Source organism: Siniperca chuatsi, linkage group LG11 (assembly GCF_020085105.1).
Source record: "Siniperca chuatsi isolate FFG_IHB_CAS linkage group LG11, ASM2008510v1, whole genome shotgun sequence".
Lineage (NCBI taxonomy): Eukaryota > Metazoa > Chordata > Actinopteri > Centrarchiformes > Sinipercidae > Siniperca > Siniperca chuatsi.
Genome location: NC_058052.1, coordinates 5,144,443 through 5,161,788, shown reverse-complemented (window position 1 = coordinate 5,161,788; position 17,346 = coordinate 5,144,443). Strand labels below are relative to the sequence as shown.

Below are 17,346 nucleotides of genomic sequence, written 5' to 3'. Positions count from 1 at the left end.
AGTTTAAAATGTTATATACAAATCTCTATTTTTCAGACATATATTTTCTAATAGTTCAGCACACAGCAGCGAGCACTGTTAATTAACCTCCTCCCATGCACCCATAGCCGTTACAGAGGACAAAAATAGACCAAATATAATTTTGGTGTTTATTCTTGTCATAGAACAGATAAAAGGACAAATTACCTCTAACAGACAAGCATATAAAGCAGTGACTGACACATGGTGCATACTAACATTGGAGTGCAATATGTGGTAACACTTCATTTTACGGGTCTGCAAATTTCATGGTAAGTAGGTGGGAATAAGCAAGTAACGTATTTGAAATTTCTTTTGGGGGCAGTTTTGATATCCAACCAAGAGCGGGGCTCTAAGCTGTCCTTACCTGCTTATGATAGGCAATGAGTGTAGGTCCATGGCAAAACAGAATCTGGGGGTTAACAACTCATAGCCTTACCAAGCACAATACTTGATAGCCTTGTTGTCAATGATGGAATAGTTGAAGGTCTAGACTCAGTGTTTCACTTGAGTTGCTGAGGGTTGCGCTCAGTCTGATGCAGTATCTTATAGAAATAACTTGGCATGTACCTTCAATAGGAATTTTAACCAGTGTTCTTTCCCTTTACTCTTTCTATATATGTTCCAGAGATCAGATCAGTAATTTAAGTGATACCATTTACTTAACACACAGACGTCATTTATATCTAATATTCACATCAGGGCAGCAGCCGTGAATTGTAACGCTTAGCTTATATGTAACTTCTGCAGGCATTTAACTGAATTGCTACAGCTTAATTTCCAACTAGTTTTTGCCTAACTTATGCAGGCCAGTAAACTGAAGTACATTTTTAACCATCTACATACTCCCCGATTTCTGTATAATTTCAGCAGATCCGTCCAACTTCCAACACATTTCTTAAATGTCATTTTTTTAATTGTAAGCCACCATAAATTGCTGAACACAGACAAAAACAACTTCATAATCAAGAATCAAGTTACTAATTGCCCTTTTCATTCCTTGCTTGCTTACTGAGGCCTAAAAATGTTTAGTTAAGTTAAACAACTACAATTATCACAATATATAACAATAATAAAAACAGTGACAACAGCAACAACAAGCTATTAATGTTAATATCAATAATTTTGTTAACAGTAGCCATAGCAGTGCTTATCACTTAATATTCATATTCATGACATAACTAAAGAACCCCCCCCCCACACACACACACACACACACACACACACACACTTAATGTTTTTTGTGTTTTTTAACAATGTCCTGTATTTTTTCCGTTATGTATCTCCCCACGCTCTTCTTCCTCTTCTCAGTTTCGCACCCGTCAACGTTCTGCCCCTGCAGCCACCAATGGAAGCAGCCTGAAAGAAAACAAACAAGACCCGCCTATATGATGATATGATATGATAAATGATATTTCCGCCTATAATAAGGCCTTATATAAAAGGCTGCTGATTCACAATAGAACCATATTTTGACAATCTGGTTGCTTTGGAGTGTAGGGACACTACCTGTAGACCATCACCGCAAATAAGATGTAAATAATTAACTTGAAGAGTTCATTTTAAAAGCAGATAAACGGCGTTCTTCATCAAAAAACAACCCAACATCAGTTTGATTGATATTCCCTGGAGTGCACAATAAAAAAACATGATTTTGGAAAATTAAACAAAATGCACATCTGTTTTTGCAAATGAAGCCTTCACTTGTTACTCCCTCTTTCAGGGCAGGCCTTTTTTGTTGCACTTTTTTGCAGTGTGGTGAATCACTTCATTGATGAATTGAATGACTTTTGAAAAAACATGGTCACGTTTTGTTGAACCCTGCGTAGGGCTATCTCAAATTTTTCCTGCTCTATGATGCCATCTGTAGGTCAAATCTGTGAAAAAATTAACTCTAACTCTAAGTTCAAATTAGTCTAATTTGAAGCTTCAACAGTTTGAGTTGGACAAATAAAGTGATTATCTTTCAGTCACTCTTTTTAGTACACAATTCTCCAGTTATCCATAGTAAATTCATGTACTCTGCTGTCAGTTTCAGTTCACATTTTCATTCACTCACCAATCAAGCGCAGCTTCTGGATCCTCCTCCTTTTATCTAGGAGAGGAAACAAGATGTAAGTCTGTCTGTCTGTGTGTGTGTTAAACAGCTGGCAAAATCTATCTATACCACGTATCACAGTTTGAAGTGCCAAGAATGTACATAAACTCAAAAAATATAAATAAACACAGTTGAATGCACACCACATAAGCAAAAGTTCACACATAACCAACAGTCTTGACAGAATACAGCTATTAGCTTACAAATGTCAGTTACAAACACTGCCCAGTATATAATGAAGTTTATAGCAGAGACTTACCTTACCTGGCTTAATGCTGGCTAACAGCTAAAACTGCTGGTGAAACACACACACATTAGAGCAATAGAGTTAAATTGAAGTATACTGTATGTGTCTATATAGAGTTGTGTAAGGATTTATTAACCATATTATTTCATTAGTAGGGTGTTATTTTTGTTATAGGCTATAACAAGGATAGTTATTCTTGACATATCCCACTTTTTAACCATCAATATGACAATATTTCAATGTATTGCAGATGAAGAATCTCGCATATTTATTTCTCGCAACAAATAAGAACGTAACTTAGGCAGTGACCAGCAGAGGTGGTACTAAACGAAGAGCCGTTTGGGAGACGAAAGAGCCGGCTCTCGGAAAGGAACGGAGCCATAAGATCCGGTTCCCTTCAAAGAGCCAATTTAACATAGTGGCCAAACCGTGGAATTACAACTTCCAGGTCCGTCACGTGATGCACACTGGCCCCAAAATACTTTGGCCCATAGACTTACATTGTGAAAGAAGCAGCTGTAAAACAGTGGATTTTCTTTTTTTTTTTAGTGTCACAACCCCCGCTAAATGACTCGTTTCACTGTCAGAATTTGATCCATTCGGTCTGATAACATTTGGAAAGTCTAGAAGAGCCGCACTATTAAATCATTTTATCCCCATTCAAGTTAGCAGAGGGCTAAACAGGAAGATGCTTGTGTACAATTATGCTGATATCTTTAATGTTTCACAAGAGTGAGTAATTTGCCAACCTCTTCTATGATGGACCCAAAATCTTTCAGCTCACTACCTATTAATGGTCATTTTGGTTCTAGTTATTAATTTAATTATTAATCTGAGTTCCAAATTGATGGTTTTGTGTATTTTATGAGACTGGATCAATTAATTCAATCATTTCTCTTCTTTAAGAAGAGTGGTGTCCCTGATGACTTTACTCATTAAAGTTATTATTTATGATTATCTTTGATAATCTTGTGCGATTGAGTCTGCCGGGTCCAACCCCAATTACTACTGTGCAGACTCTGGCTCCAAATTACGTCACCAGTGCAAGATGGCAGCGCCCGTGTTTTCGGATATTTTGGCTTCATGTCTGTACAGTGGGAGGAAGTGGAGACATGTCGTCCATCGTTATATACAGTATGCTCTCCAACGACTGCAAGACCCAGGGCATGATGGGAAACGCCTGGCTGTCGCCTGATCAAAGAGCTGATTGGCTCTTAGTTCTGACCACAAACACCACGTTTTGGAGAAAATCCTAATTTTCTGTGTAATTGTAATATTTAATGCAAGATTGTAGGTTAGTCTCATGTTGTGCAATCAAGGTTTAATCTGTTAACAAACATATCTGGTGTGGTTGTATATAATATATTATTTTATATTTATAATATATATGTATAATAATAATAAAGGTTATTTATGTAGCGCTTATCAAAACGAGCAATTACAAAGTGCTTTACAAGGCAGACATAAAAAGAACAAAGGATAGAATACAATGCCAGATACACTCACATTTCCACATAGACTATATAGAATTACAAACAAATATAAATAAATCAATTAATAAAGATTATAAGAAAGCCTAATTACAACTTGATGACAACTTCGGTCAGCCAGAGAAGTGGAATATGTTTAGTCCAAGACTCCCATAGTTGTAACTATAGTGAAGCGACAGAAACCTCAATTGTTATGGAACTGATTGTCTATCACTGCAGGAAACGTATGTCTTGTAGTCATAATTGCTGCTTTTCCTCCCCATGTGTAGCCTATGTATGTAGCTGTGTGAATGTTTGGACTGTTGATTCATTAGTTCAATTTCTTAAATTTAGGGTCATATGATTTTTAAATGAAAGTGCCTTTACATACATTTTCTATGTAGGCTATAATTATTCAATAAATGACTTCCAAGGGCTAAAATCTGCACAATCTTTCTCCGATTCTCTCCTCAATCACAACAGTGGCATCGTTAAACAAATAAAAAGTTATGATAGACAAACTTAGACCACTGTGAAAAGTAGATTTATTATTATTTTTACTGTCCATCTTCATGGAACAGTAGGGGGATCTCTTCTGCTTCAACTTCATCAGCGATCAAGAACGCATATGTGATTTCTTTAGCCACAGCTATCCGAACACGGTCTGCAAACTACAGGCAGCCTGCAGATGGATCTGACAGGATGTAAATATTTCTGTGACTTCCTGCATATTCTTTGAAGGCTGTTGGAAACCTGCTGCTCCCGCCTGATCTCGTCCACTTTCCAGGCAAGGCGCAATTCATCTCGAATGAGCCTATTGGGTTCAGCCAGACCTTTCTCCAGCGCTGGCACAGCGCTAAAACGAAGTGTGGAGATCTGGCTATGACTACCTTTCCATCAGTTTGAATCAGTCTGGCCATTCTCCTCTGACATCTGCCGTCAATGAAGCATTTTCACCCAGAGAGCTGTCGCTCATTGGTTTCTGAAACACTCAAACCAACCCATCTGGCACCAACAACCATGCCATGTTCAAAGTCACTTGGTGACTTGCTTGGTTTGAACTTCAGCAGATCCTCTTGACTTTACATGCCTAAGGGCATGGTCGCACAATCGCAAAATTAACATCGGCAAATATTCGCCTCTCGTTCACTTCCATTCGCGTTGCGTGGAGTTCAGCTTTGGTAACTGTGACCTGCAAAGTCGCAGCCTCAACCAATAGCAAAGAAGTGTGTGTGGTTGACCCCACTTGGCTGTCATTGACTGTAGTTTTCTTATCACAACTGCTCATGTCCAACAGCCACAACCACTCAAACAAACTACTGACCAGCAAACTGATTTGCGTGTGCGCCGCATCCTGCACTGCCCACATTCAGGGGCGTGTCTAAATGGTAACCCTAGATTTGAGAAACTCTCGCGAGATTTGTACGTCCTGTTTCTTCGGGGCTTTTTGCCAGAAAGCTTTTCACAAACAGGACTTTCACCTAGGAGACCGTTGTTTGTGTCCCGTGTGAAACCAAAAGTCAACTTTGACTTATTATACTATGATCTTTTCCTAAACCTAACCAAGTAAACTACGACTGAAAAACAATGAAAATAATAATTCTCATCAGATCAAAGTCTAAAATTAATAAGTCAACGCTGACTTTTGGTTTCACGCAGGACACAAACCCAGGTCTCCTGGGTGAAGGTCCTGTGTTTGACCCATTCATCCACTACGACCTCCTCCCTATACAGACTTCATTGCTCTTTATACTACGTCAAGTACTTTAAAGTAATTCAGAAACAGACATTATTACAATACAGCAACAATATTTGATAAGTTAATAAGTCCCTTCCGCTATCGTTAAAGAATATTTTGAAGCGGCTCTCGGTATCTGCCACTGCTAACGTGTGCAGAGTCGAGTGCTACTGTGCTTAAGCAAGTGGATCGTGTCTAGCTGGTAACAATGGATTTGTGAAACTCTCGCAAGATTTGTACGTGTTGTTTCTTCATTGTGCGCCTTCCTAAACCTAACCAAGTAGTTTTATTGCCTAAACCTAAATCTCGCGAGAGTTTTCGCAAATCCAGGGTTACCATCTAGACACGACCCATATTCAGCACGACAAGATACGAATTCTGCCTCGGCAGACGATGGCTACTTGCCTACATTCGCGCATGTGTGACTGTGCCCTTAATGCATTGAGTTGCTGGCTGCCACGTGATTGGCTGATTAGATATTTGTGTTGACGAGCAGTTGAACAGGTTACCCAGCAGGTGTTGTGCTTTTCGACCTTAGTGGGAAAAGCGCTTTACATTGGATTTCATTCACCCGTTCATACACACACTCACACAGCGCTGGCGGCAAGGCGCTGGCCTGGCTATCAGGAGCAACCTGAGGTTCAGTGTCTTGACTCGAAGAGCCGGGGATCAAACCACCAACCAAAACAGCACACGTCAGGGCAGAGGTGAGTCCTCTTGTAACCATCCAGAGGAGCTCATTGTTTTAAAATGTGAACAGACCTAACATTTTCAACTTGATATGAGACAATGTGTTTTCCTCAGTGAGAAAGTCTTGTAAACCATAGTTTTATCAGTGAAATGGTATCAGTTTAAAACAGTGTAGAACAGTGTAGTAGTTCATATGCCTCAATGTGCAAATAGTAGCCTATGTGTATGTGAAGAAGTGAGAATTTGTTATAGCGTTCAGGCAGACTTTATCATTTATCAGTACACAGGAAATTGATGTCACTTATGCCATGACCTTTTTTTTTTGGTGCCAAAGGTATTAAAACTAATCAACTATTTTGTATATACACAGTCAAACTTTAATTTCAACTGTATTGTCCCTGCAGCCAGGTGAACCGCAGAACACACAGACAAGAGCATACGATGCATAAAACACAATATAAATATAAAACCTAATAAAAATATGTAAAACATATGATAAAACCCACCACACAAGCTCAAATAAAATCTGATGTACATCAGTGACAGCACAGCAGCTGTTTGACACTCTGTATGTCCATCTAGAAGAGAGAAGCTGAAACTCTCCATGTAGAGGAGTGACATTTTAAACTCTTTAATGCCATCTTGTGGTGGGTTAAGGGAACTGAATTAGTTTGCAAAACCAATGTCAAAATCATTCTCTTCTCAGTTTCAGCTTGCTTTACAGGCATGACAGGTAAATACATCGTGGTGCTGACAAACCATTTAGAGAGTAAAATAACAAATATAGAAATAAAGAAAATGGCAATTAAAACAATAAAGTCTAAAACCTGAACATGGAATTGTAAAGGTTCAGAATGTGCAAAAAAGCTGCCCTTTCCTACAATACAGCATTGTATGTGTGCTATATGTTGTATGTGCAGTACCGTATGTGTTGTTCTTGTAAAAGTACCTTCATGGTTGTAAATAAAAGCTCTTAATCCTACTAAATAAAAGCAGGCAGCTTAGTCACTGCATGCAACCAAGGCTGATGTCGTGGAAATCACGGAACTTGTCCTAAGTGATCATCACAAGACTTTTTTAACAACAGGAAAAAAAGATCATATTTATTTCTAATTCTTCCTTAAAAGGACCCCATTCTCATATAAACTCTACAAGATCAAGGTTTACATCTGTGGGTGGGCTGAAATCTTCACACCTGCTGGCTCCTTTGGACGGTACTTTTTTAATTTCATCGCAAGCCACTTTGGATGGCTGGCAAACTCTTCAGAACTCAGCTGTGATTTTCAGAAATGCATCAATAAGCAACTGAGACCAACTCTTCTCCTCAGTTTATCCTTTGTTTACAGATCAGTCAGAGAATGACTGAGTGATTGAGACATCACAATTCCTAATTTATCATCTAATCTATAAATGATTTGGGGATATTGTGTTGATTTAAACTGATGCCGATATTGGCTTTTTATTAAATACGAGACATCAGCCAGTCGGTGCTGTCCAGCTGTGAAATGATGAAGATTCCTCCAACCCAGTCTGGAAATCCTGCCATGAAAATGAATTAGATTACTCTCTGTTCCAGAAGAGAGATGAATGTTCCATAGTGATGTTTCAAAATGAAACATCACTATGTTGTCCCTGGTGAATAAAATCATGGGGTACACACCAACTTTTTTTTTTGCCATGAAATAATCACATTTAATGGAACTGAAATGTCAGAACAAAATTTAATGAACTGAAGTCTAAAATTTTCCTCATTGCCTGTCACTTGTTAAGTCCCCTATTATTCCTAAAACCATTTCCAAAATACTAAATCACCCAAAGCTGCCATGAGAGAAGGTGTTTGTCCTTAGATATGTCTTCAGTTAAATAGCTGTCTGTGTTGTCTGTGCAGTGCAACAGCATTTAAGAGTCACACCTCAGACAACAACAATGTGTTTATACTGTCTACCACCCCCCCGAAATAATGGTTCAGATATTCTGAGAAGCCTACAGAAAACCCACTTTGAAATATTCCTATACAGCCTATGTCTAATAGTGTGTGTGGTGTGTGTGTGTGTGTGCACTCATTGTCATAGAAGCCCTATGGATTTCACCGGCCACATGTAGCCTACTGTTCTGTTCTCAACATAAATAGTTATCTTTATATGATGGGCCTGTAGCCTCATTTTGGTGTTCTCATGGGGGTTTATAGCAGCCTAATATAATAATCAGTAATACAGTGATCTTACTGCACTTCATTGTGCTTTTTATTAGCCTACCAAAATACAGGGAAAAAATGTCTTTTAACTGCAGCCAGACTCTTACAGAAAAAAAAAAAAATTTAAATCACAAAACCCTCAATGTGGCCTCTTTGCGTTGGTTTCCAGTTGATTTTTAAAATTGTATTTTCAAACTGATTTTTAAGGTTTTTACTCATTGCCTCATTGCAAAGTACTTCCTGGTCTGGATCCAGCATACACTTGTGCCCATACAGTACCTGCACCTCAGATCCTGCAACAAAACTCTGCTTGCAATCCCCTGATCAAGACTTAAAGCTGAGGGAGATTGCGGATTTGCTGGCAGAGCTCCCAAGCTCCTGTTGAAATTCGCCTTGTGACTTCCTTCAAATCTCTACCAATTTTTCTATAAACTTGCATTTCTGTGCCCTGTCTATTAAACTTATTCTTTGTTTCGTCCAAATTATTTCTGATATTGTTTTGGCATGTTTTTTGTTTTCTTCTTTTTTTCCCCCCTCTCCTTTTCTTTGTAACTTTACATACATTTCGCTGCAATCATTTTAAAATCTAAAGTATAATAACCTCCCATAGCTTACTTTATTATATGATGATGACTGTTTCATGGGAAAATGGCAGCCAGCCTACGTGTCGTTTTAGCGTCTTTCTGTAGAGGGCACAAGAGAAAGATGCAAAGGAATTACAGTACATGCTGTTCATCTAGGATGGTTTGTCGTGCGTGAAAACAAAGAGAACTTAGAAGTGATCACTGATGATAACAACGTGTCGTCAGCCTTCGCTCCACTTTGTCCCCAGAAAGCCAGTCACGAGTGGACACAAGTTTCGGAGCCCGATGACATGAGACGCGGGGACGTGGCCAGTTCTTTCTGGTGTGCTGACGCCGCTGGTTAACAGGCCTGAAACAGAAGGGTGTCATGTCAGATTAGATTTGTTACCCCCCCCCCGGTGTTAATGGTTTGAAAGGCCCCCTGGTTTGGCTGTGTGGCAGCGCTTCAGAGCCCATTAGAAACTCGCTGCAGTGATAGCAGTCATTACCGCAGTATTCCCCCGTCCGGCCCGCACCGCCCCTCACCGCCGCTTAATCTAATTAGATAGCCGGGCTCCTGCCTTATGGAGGGGGGGTCTTCTATTGATATTCATTAAAAATACATGATTTATCACTAAGCTCTCTGAGGTGCGGCCCGCTCAGACTACGGCCGCTGGAAACAGTGCTGCGCGAAGATTTACTGGATCAAACTTCCCTCCGAGCCGCTGATCACTGCGCGGAATGACTGGATTAATAATCCTTATAGACTCAGTCAGTCGGACAATATTTAATATGACACCAATTATATCGTGGCTAGTGAAATTGTCTCTGCCCTTATTGGCATTGTGTGAAAACCCTGCGGAAATAATAAAAGCAGCCCAATAATAATAATACTAATAGGCTAATAATAATTATTATAATAGCCAATTAGACGTGAAATAGTGGGAGGAATGTTATAAGAATTAGGTAATCAGCTCAACATATTTTTTTACAGATTTGTTCTTGAGATGTATCAGACTAGAAGGTGACTAAAAGCATGAAATGAATAAATACTAAATAAATAATCGTCGTGTTCCCATTCATGTAATGTTACCTTGAAACTTCCACGAAGACAATCTTTTTTCCTTATGATAAAGTTTTGGGAATAATAACGCTGAAAGATGGACATAACATTTTTATTTTTTTTTAAATGATCTCTTTTTCTTCCATTAAATGAACAAAATAACGCTCCAAAGCAGAGCGGAAGGAGGAGAGGTGATGGTTCTTAAGGATTTGGGGGGATTTCAGGGTTTTGGTTTCATTTTGAACCATAAACACCGAACTCTGCCCGAAGCAAACACACTGATCTCCTCAACACAAACCCTGACGTTTGAATTTGAGACTTGTTATTGTTGAGCTATAATCCGAACCATAAATCCTGACAAAAATCTGTCACAACTGATCATTTTTTTTTCTTTTGTGGTTTGGATTCTCAAATGTCGGCTACCCCGGTCTGACCAGCTTCTCCGTGTCGTCTTCACTCTGCATTCGACACAAACGACCTCTTCCAAGCTGATGTTTATTTGGTTGATTTTAATGAATATTTCCAATATTGCAGACCAATTTATCGAATCTTAATTCCAAAATGAAATCCTCTCCATCCACCCTGAAGCTCAGTTTGATGCTGCGGGCCCTCGGCGGCTTCAGCCTATAGGGGCCACCTTTACCTGCGCTCTTATATTGCCTGGATTTGGACACTAGGGGGAGCTAGAGTCCGTGTTTGAAGATGTTAAGGCATGAAAGTCAGCTAGAGTAGAACTAGTGGAGCTTTAGATTTTTAACGGGGGTCTTTATCTCTTATTTTAAAGATTATGGCGCTATAAGGTGAGTTCATGCTTTCCAAAATACAACAGTCCACCAACTGGCCCCCGGCTCAGTTCAAGTGCTGATGTTCCCTTAAGCAATGAAAGGAGAGTGTCAGAGAAACGTCTGTGCATTTATCAGCTGTTTAGAGTAAATCCCACGGTGATATTATCATTAAAACTCCAGTTCATTCAGCGCCATCCATACGCGTTTGCATCATTTTGTACATTTATAGTTGAATGTTTATTGAGTCTCAGTGTTGCATTTTGTTCTCAATTCCGTTCCACAAACGCTTCCTTTAATCAGAATCCTGATTAACAACGACACTTATCCGCGCCATTATTTTGGATTATTTGTCAACATGAATATTGAAAGTCAGCAGCTTTCAGCATCAACCCATGAAGTGTTTAAGAACATCTCAACATTACCAACACAAATAGGCCCCTCCAGACCACTATACTCTCACATCTCCTGCGCCGCTGTCCCAAGTGTAGCCTACCATTTCCCTCCCGTCATTCATCTTCATAACAACCCGCTTATTGTAAAATTAACAACGACTTAACTACGGCGGCCATAAACACGTCCGTGCATTAGAGGCAGATGGATGGATGTGGATTGCGTGGTGGTGGAGGGTTGGAAAGGGGAATGTGCACGGTGCATAACTCATAAATACACCGGACCCCGTGTAGTCTGCAGCAGGTGTTTGTGGTCTGGGGCCCTCCAGGGGTCCTCTGAGGGTTTTTCCAATTGGTCTCAATGCAAGATGTGAGATTTTACAGTTGTATCCGTCACTAAAGACCACCTCTGCTCAAATGAGACACATACAGTGTAAACATGAATAATTTGACTGAAGTGATCTCTGACTGACTTTAAACTCACCCGTCACATCAGCGCCACGCATTATACAGAGGAAAGAGGGAGCGGGGGAGGAAGGATGTGAAGGTGTGTGTGTGTGTGTGTGTGTGTGTGTGTGTGTGTGTGTGTGTGTGAGGTGGTGGTGGTGGTGGTGGTGGTGGGGGGAGTCTTATAATTTGGTCTATAGCCGTGTAATCCCGCCTGATTTCATCTAATACCACCGGCCCGACGCAACGACGTGCGCGCACAACCCCCGATGTGATAATGGCACGTTGTGAAATCCACCCCGCTCCCTTTATTCTAAAGCTTTTGGGATGGTGTATGTGTGTGTGTGTGTGTGTGTGTGTGTGTGTGTGTGTGTGTGCGGTTCTGGGGGGTGGTGTCACTACCAAAGCCTGAAATTCCTCCGCAAAAACCCAGGGACTAACAGGGATTTGGAGCTAATTCCCATTGGAAATAAACATGAAAACCGAAAACCTAGAACACTGTATTTTTGTCAGAGCACTGGACATGTTTTGTCAGAATTACGTGTCAAAAATGTCATTTTTTTGTATTATATTTTTGGTGATTTTAATTGTAAAACATAAACTATTAGTTTAGCCATAACTCTGAAACACAGAATAAACAGGTGCAGATCAACTGAGTATAAAGGCTTAACAATTAATCATAAATTTCGTAGCATCAAAGTGGGGCCGGTGTAAAAGCACCTAAAACAATTTAAAACGTTACTTTTGATGTCTATGAATATACTGGTGCAAAACCATATGTAAATTCACGAGTCAAATATCCTCGTAAAAATGATTTTGGAGTTGATTTTAGTCACCACATGTTGTGTTTACGTTGATCACAGACTGCAGATCAGATCCTTTATTTAAAAAAAAAAAGACTGTTAGGCCCCATCCACCGCAGGTTGAACGTATTTGAAGTAGCCTTTTAATTCTGACTTTGTATATAACGCCGGTAATGTCAGTTTACACTGTGCGTCTTTACGCACGGGAAATTATGACAAAAGCAACAAAAGCAGCGGCTGGAGACAGAGAAGGAGAAATGAAGGTATGAACAGGAGCATGGAAGGGGGAGGGGGTGTAACTGTGTGCGGGGTGGGTGTGTGGAGGGACTGGAGCTGATTTATCTCAGGAGCCCCCCGGTCATTTCCATATATTGAAATGCGCCCTCAGTCACTCAATTTCCCCGGAGCTGTCGTGCTTGCAGGGAAAGCGCGCACATGACCACCGCCGGTCTGATGCCATGTAGTCCCTCCGCTCCTTTCACGCTTCTTACAAAGCTTAAATTCTCCCCCTCCCCGTTTTATGAACCTTCATCAAAGTGTGCCGCTGTCCGTGCACTCAGTGCACATATGTACTGGATATATAGGCTGATGAAAGTTGTAGCCGCCTTAACAAGCGAATAAAAGTGCTGAATACGAGAAATAAAGTTAAAGACGGCAGAGTGTGGCCTACATATGGCGCAGAAAATATACTTAATTCCAGGTGATTCTTGCTTATAATCTTCAGTATATTTTTAAATTAAGAACTAAAATATCAAATATGGGAGATAGGCTATATCCACGCACACACACATGCACCCAGGCCCTGCTTGTGTTGCTGTACCTCCACAGCAGGCTGACTGATGTATGACGGAACCGACGACGCGCTTCCATTTACATATAGAGATTCCCCGGCGCGCTTTGATCAATGTTCCGTCTTTACTTGGAGAGTGTGTGAGTGTGTGTGTTGGGGGGGGGGTAAAGTCAGAGGAGGAGGAGGAGGAGGGAGAGAGAGCAGGATATGGGAGGAAGAGAAAAGGATAAACACTCTTTGTTGCCAACAGATGGAGCGGGGTGTAGGGGGAGGTCAAGGTTACTGCTCTCGGATGTGTGTGTGGGGGGTGTAAAACGAGGGCCCCTTTAAGTGTGGGTGCCAGTTGGGGATGGCATGGCTCTATTAAAATCAGGAAATCAAGTTTTGCCTGCTAGATGAGCTGCGGGGCTCGTATTCTATCACGTTTCAACACGATGTTTGGAAATCAGTTGTTGCGCCACTTTGTGCTTAAAGGCGTCTGGGAACGTAAAGATTTGGGAGGTTTGGTGCCAAAGGATGCAAGGACTTTGGCACACCGGCCTGAAGTGAAATTAAGTCAGTTTTACCTACTACCAAAAGGTGATAAGTCATAAAACCTGATAATAAATACCAATAATATGATGACGTCTCTGCTTCCTTCTGGAGGCTTTTAACTCACAACACACTCCGCCGTGTCACCCAGCCTGTGGCTTCTACTGTTACTGGATCAGGTTTAGTGCGTGCGGTGGCCGCCTGTCGCCATTCAGACAGCAACAGGCCACCCAGGACACCCGATGCCCGGGAAAGAGAGCTAAAATCCTCCCATTTATCCCCAATTACGCTTTTTAATACGGAACTGTAGCTTTTCTCTTTACACTTCGTGGTCCATAAGGTAGTGTTTAACGGCGTCGTTCACGCGCGTTTAATCATTTTCAGGATGCATGGATGCGAAGGGGAGTATTTCTTAAGGAGTGCAGCCTCTCCATCACTGACACAGCGTTTAGATTTTCAAGCAGCCTTGTGAAATTAAGGTCAAAGCAAAAGGAAAAGTGTCCGGACTGAGGGGGTTAACGTCCGTCTGATGAAAACCGTAAATCTGGAAATCAGCACAAACGGAATCCTGTTACAATAACTTCTTCCTCAATCTCAAAAGTGCCCAAATGAGGCAAATGCAGAAAGAAATAATGGAACAAATCTAAACTAAACTTCCACGTAACGTTCAGCGTCTGTGCCTTTTTGATCCACTCTGATGCTGAAAAATAAAAAAAATATATATCACATTTTAAATCGATTCTCCAAACGCACGCCCAAGAGCTGCTTACCTTCAGAAATATTACAATAATTCAGTTTTAAAACATTTATTCCTCTCTGTAATCGTGTCTCCTACGTCCCCGTTAAATTGTCTAGTTTGCTTTTTCACCGGTGCGTGCAAAGAAAAATAAATGATATGGCTCGATAATAATAAAACTATAATGGCCAGTCGTCCATTCGTACAGATGCAGCACACAGTTTAAACCTACAGATTAGGGGAAATAATCCACAAATCTACCAGCATTGTCATTTTGATTTGGCTGTATGATTGAATATAAAGCGAAGGAATAAAACACTGAAGCGTGCCAATTCATGGCTGACAGATCTAACCCGCCTTTGCCATTAGATCCCACACTTTTTGTTTAAGACGATATCATCATCATCATGCAAGCAGAAAATCTCCTCTGCGAGGTTTAAACCTGCCTGAACTTTGACACGCGGTCACACACGGGATAATCACCCCGTGAGGGATAATCGCCCACGCGCGTGCGCGATTGTGCGCGCGCGCGCACACACACACACACCACACACCGGTCTGTCTAATAAGCCATGCAGCGAGTTGCAACCTGCAAATTTTTTCACTCACTGGTCATGCATTTTTCCCCCTTGACGTTGAACCTCCTCCTCCTCCTCCTCCACTCCTCCGGCTTCTCTCTCTCTCTCTCTCTCTCCTTCTCTTTGTCACTCTCCCATCACCTCCCTCCTCCTCCTCTTTCTTGTCCCCCCACCCGCCCACCCCTCGGTATTAAGTGCGCGTCCTCTTCGGTCAGTGCGCGTAGCTCCAGGTCTCCGAAGCACCACTAGAGTCGCCGCTGCCTCCGCCGCCACTGCTGCTCCAGCTACGGACTGTGCCGCTGCCGGTTGCCGCTTTCCGGGTGAATCTCTCCGTCTTCTCCTCCTGTACCATCCCTCCCCTCTCTTCCAACCTCGTCCACACAGCACCGGTGGCTCTCTTCTTCCCATTTTGCGCCGTGTCTCCTCACTTGATATCTGTTTTCTAAAACCCGGATCGCGTCGGGCTGCGCGGCGCCTTTGCTTTAAGCCCCGCGTCTTATATTACCAAACCTCCTTTATTACAAGAGTATTTACAATCTCATCCCCCTCCTCTTCTTCTTCTTCTTCTTCTTCCTCCTCCTTCCCCTCCTCTCCACACCCCCCACCACCACCAACACACCCTCCCCTGTACCGCATGCAGCTCGAACCTGAGGCACATCTGAAAGTTATTACACGGGGCGCTTATGTGTCCGCTCGCACTCCCACGGTCTGCACGGGGCTGCAGTGTGGATTTCACGCAGACAGATACAGAGACAGACTAACAGGTAGAGGGGCTTTGGACTCTGTAGTGCCCCTTCAAAACTGCCCCCCCCCCTCAATACAGACAAACTCACCGCACACCTCCAATGTTACAGACAGTACACATTATCCACAATGGAATGGGTGCATTTTAATTTATGGCACAAACACTGATGCACAAGTGACCCAGACCTCAAGATCAGACATGAGTTCCTCTAGTTTCTTAAAATGAAATAAAAAATAAAGAAACAAGTAAAACTTCTTTAGGTTGGGAAAAAATAAATCCACTGATTCTTCAAAGGAGTATGGTGCAAATGTTTTTTCTGCCAAGGTGAAGCCTTAAGAACACATATCCCTTTTTGGTATGAGTTTAAGTTATCACAAGTATAAATAATTATGCGCTATTGTGGGGCATAGTCTAGCTCAAGATGAGACCTAAATCATAGACATGTATAAATACTTTATTAGTTTTTAGATTAGCCTAAAAAAAAAAAAGACGGGAAATATTGCATATTCAGGAGTTGCATATAATAATGGGATTCTTTCTTTGTTTTACGGGGCCGGGATGTGATTATCATCTGTAAGCAGAGCAGTGCAGACCACTGTGTATATGTAAAGCGCACGTGAAGCCACCCAGGTTATAGCCCGTGTCTGTATTTCTGTTGGTTGTTCAACCTGTTCGTCCTGTTCGCTGCAGCCGGAGAGTTTGCTGCGCTCCTTGTCATTTTAACACGCGCGTCTCTTTCTCTCTATCTGCCTAACAGCCTTCGTGTGCACGCGCTTCAGGGACACAGACCTATACACACGCGCGTCCAGGTGAGCATTTCTCAGACTGAGAACAGTGGCCACGACGTGCGACAGACTTTGTTCACACACACACACACACACACACACACACACACACACACACACACACACACACACACACACACACTCCTCCGGTCTGTAGTGCACGCAGCAGTATTATATCCGCCCCCCTCCAGTGAGCTCCTGTCCGCGGCTTCCCTTGCCCTGTTTTGCGTCCACCTCTCTCTCCCTCTCTCTGTCTCTCTCTCATTCTCTCTCTGCATATTGCTTTCATTAGACATCTCTGCCTCTCTCTCTCTCACTTACGCGCGCACACACACACACGCACACACACGTATACACACACACACTCCTCCCTCCCTCCCTCCAAGTGCCTCTAGTCCGGCCCCCCTGATCTCTGTGTCCATTGGCTTCCACTGGGTCTATTTCTCATGTCCAGCCCCCCCCCCTCTCTCTCTCTCCCTCTAATGACCATCCATTGGTGTTGTTATTGCGCGTCCCGTCCGTCCCTCCTCCCACTCCCACTCCCACTCGGGTGCCTCGGCCCTGCCCATGTTTTTGTATGTCGGGTGTCCGTCCATCGCCTGACGTTCAAGTTCGCCGGGAACGTCACGTCCGTGCACTTGAACTTGCACGGCTCAGAGGGGGGGGGTTGAGGGGAG

General features: G+C 42.1%; 1 long non-coding RNA gene across 3 annotated transcripts; it reads right to left on the bottom strand.

The window, feature by feature from the left end:
- Nucleotides 1-137: 137 nt before the first annotated feature.
- On the bottom strand, nucleotides 138-17,313 carry LOC122884794. 3 transcript variants are annotated; one of them, XR_006379980.1, is made up of 4 exons: nucleotides 15,171-17,313; nucleotides 2,376-9,387; nucleotides 2,078-2,113; nucleotides 138-1,377 (listed from the first exon to the last, which is right to left on the bottom strand). It is a non-coding gene; the product is annotated as an uncharacterized LOC122884794 (long non-coding RNA). The 3 variants fall into 3 exon arrangements; XR_006379979.1 differs by having other exon boundaries at nucleotides 2,078-7,799; nucleotides 9,070-9,387; XR_006379978.1 differs by having other exon boundaries at nucleotides 2,078-9,387.
- Nucleotides 17,314-17,346: the final 33 nt, after the last annotated feature.